The sequence below is a fragment of the Chrysochloris asiatica genome, unplaced genomic scaffold (assembly GCF_000296735.1).
Source record: "Chrysochloris asiatica unplaced genomic scaffold, ChrAsi1.0 scaffold00035, whole genome shotgun sequence".
Lineage (NCBI taxonomy): Eukaryota > Metazoa > Chordata > Mammalia > Afrosoricida > Chrysochloridae > Chrysochloris > Chrysochloris asiatica.
In genome coordinates this window covers 10671696-10675028 of record NW_006408553.1, presented here as the reverse complement: position 1 = coordinate 10675028, position 3333 = coordinate 10671696, and the positions used below count along the sequence as shown (strand labels likewise).

At 40.5% G+C, this 3333-nt stretch overlaps 1 pseudogene; it reads left to right on the top strand.

The window, feature by feature from the left end:
• The first annotated feature begins 226 nt into the window (after window positions 1-226).
• Window positions 227-1844, top strand: LOC102831700 (annotated as a pseudogene).
• The last annotated feature ends 1489 nt before the right edge of the window (window positions 1845-3333 follow it).

Genomic DNA, 3333 nt, shown 5'->3' with positions numbered 1-3333 from the left:
AAGGTCTGTTTGAACCCAAGACCAGTGGTTCAAGCTCACCAGCTGATCATTTAAAACCCTATAGAGCAGCCTGGAGGCTCCTGGACCATGAAGTCATGCTCACTTCACTGCTGCGCTAGGTAGGGTGTGTCTGTAGGTTATGCTCATTTCAGATTTATTCATTGGGAATTTCCTGGTGTTGGTTAAGTATCTGCTGGAACTGGAGTTTGCTGCCTACCATCTTGCAATGTCTAACAAAGTAGAAGCAAGTACAACAAATGGCCAGCCTGACCAGCAGGCTACACCCAAAGCACAATCAAAGAAGGAAAAGAAGAAAAGCTCTGGAAAGACAGATGAGTATCTCTTGGTCAGGTTCAAGGGTGGTGGTGTGAAATAAAAGGCGAAACTAATTGGTATTGATGATGTGCCAGATGCAAGAGAGGATAAAATGAGCCAAGAATCTATGATGAAATTAAATGGCAGCAGCTGGTTGGTCTCAGGGACAGCACAAAGGATCTAGGTCAACATTTCACTTTCTGGGATAAAAATAATTGATGAGAAAACTGGTGTAATCGAGCATGAATATCCAGTAAATAAGGTTTCTTTCATTGCTGGTGATGTGACAGACAACCAGGCACTTGGTTGTATGTGTGGACGAGAAGGCCAGCACCAGATTTTGCCATCAAAACAGGACAACAGGCTGAACCATCAATGGTTGATCTTAAAGACCTTTTTCAAGTTATCTAAAATGTAAAGAAAAGGAAAAGACTGAAGAAGCCAACAAAGCAGTAGAATGGGAATGAGGCCCTAATAAATCTTGATGACCACACTACCAAACTCAAATTGGTTGTTGACCAGATGGATTTGTTTGGGGACATGTCTACATCTCCTGACCTCAATAGTCCAGCATCTTCAGCAAATGACTTGCTTGCATTAGACCCCTTTGCTCCTCCTGTCTCAGAATCTCCAGGACAGACATCACCTGCAGCTCTGCGGACCAATCCTCTGGATCTCTTTAAGACAAGTGTTTCTGTCCCAGTGGGGCCCCTTGCAGGTCTAGGTGGAATACCACGTACACCTTTGTAGTCAGGCACGTCGACCCAACCAACTTTAGTCTTCAATCAGCCCACTTCCATGATCCGAGTAACAATGATGAGTGGTCAACCTTCAGGATTTGGTCAGCCACTGGTTTTTGGCACAAGCCCACCTGTTCCCAGTTGGGACCAACCTTCAGCCTTTGCAGGCTCAACTCAACCTCCAGGCCCTACTGTTTGGAGTCCTTCAGCATCTATGACACACAACACTTGGCCATCAGCGACCTCTTTAGGAAATCCTTTACAGAGCAATATTTGTCTAGCTCCTGCCCATCTCCCCAATATGCTCACCTCTCTTCTGTTCACTCCTTCTCAGCCTCCTCCCAGAGCTGCTCGTCCAGTGGACAGGTCCAATGATGCCTTCACTGCTTTAGACCCACTTGCAGATACAGAACTCAATGAGGTGAAAGAAATGTTTTTAAGGATTTGCAGCTGAAACAGCCACCTGCAGTACCTGCAAGGAAGGGAGAGCAGACTTCCCCTGAGGCTTCAAGAGCCTTCTCCAAATATTTCAACAGTAAAGTCGGCATTCCTTAGGAGAATGCAGAACATGATGACTTTGATGCGAATCAACTGTTGAATAAGATCAATGAACCACCAAAGCCACTTCCCAGACAAGGTGCCCCACCAGTTATCAAATCTGCTGACAATGCATTTGAGAACCCTTTCTCTAAAGATTCCTTAAATTCATCACCACAAGCTCCTTTGTCTCCTCCTCAATCTGCTGTTCCTGATGTATATAGGGCTGCTTTTGCAAATCCATTTGCATGACTTCTGAACTTGATATGACGACTGTCCACAGGAACATAACAGTTGACCTTCATCATCATCCTAACCTCTGCCCTTGTTCCAGCTTTGACATATTATCTGTTTGTTGCCTTATTTCTTGCTGCTCTGCCACTTGTAAAATGCCTATCATTTCCTGTCTACGTTAAGTCTAAACTGAACTAGTGGCTTTAATTAAATTAAGAACCTAAATTCTCTAGCTTAAATGTAAATGAACTAGTCTCCCTACTTGAATCCTTGCCTATTGAATCCCTAAAACCTTCTAGAATATGCTATCATTATCCTCTAGCTGGGGGATGCAGCCACCACAAATTACTCAGATCATACTGTTTTGAATAAACTTTGAATTACTTACCATTCAAACAAAGAAAACCCTGTACAGGGTTGCTATGAGTCAAAACTGATTCCACAGCACTTAACAACAACAACAATGAGGAGTCATGGTGTGATGCTATGGGATAAGTATTCGAGCCATAAGGTCTGTGTGAATTGTATGGTCAATGGTTCAAACTCACCAGCCGCTCCTCGCAAAACCTATACAGGGTTGTTATGAGTTTAAACTGACTTGAGGACATTAAAGAACATCAACAACAATGTTGTATAGACTCCTGGTGCAGCCCTGTAGGATAAGCACTGTACTTTGAACAACAAAGTAGGCAGTTCAAACTCACCAGCTGCTCCTCGGAAACCCTATATAGGGTCTCTATGAGTCAGAATTGAATTAATGGCACTCAACAACAGCAATTATGTACCTACCAGGAGTCCTGGTATAGCAATATGGAATAAAGCACTGGATTGCAAGGTTGGTTTGAATCACAAGGTTGGCAGTTCAAACTCAGTAGCTTGTATAGGGTCACTATGAGTCCGAGCCAACTCGATGGCACTTAACAATAACATATGACTATTCTATATGTCTCTATTTATTCTTCTTAGTTTCAGTCATGTTTTTAGTTTGTAAAGTAGACCTCTTTGCACTCATTAGTAGAATTTATTACTTGCCATTTGACATTATACTTTTGTGGATTATAAGCTTTAAATATTTTTAGTTTCTACTAATTTTCAAAATCTATCAATAGAAAAGTTGTTAGTACAAAGTTCTGACTGCTGGGGCCCCTGAGTTGAATTGAATAAAATGGTATATTGAATGTGTACAGAATTTGTAATGGTATTATTTTATGTCTGATATTAACAGCTTGCATCCTTTAAAAAATAGTCATACTAGAAAATTATCAATCATATTAATCTTTAAAACATTTCATTTTTTATGTTCTTGATTTATCAGTTTCATATTTACTTCCTATTTCATTAATTTTTGAAATTTTCTTTTCATTTTCTTCTTTCTAATTTCTTTCTGTGCAATTTGTTATTTATTACACAGGTCCTTGAATTGGAATCTTAGATTTTGAATCATTTTTTCCCAGATATGTACATTTAAAATATAAGATTACCACTGTTGTTGTTGTTGTTAGGTGCC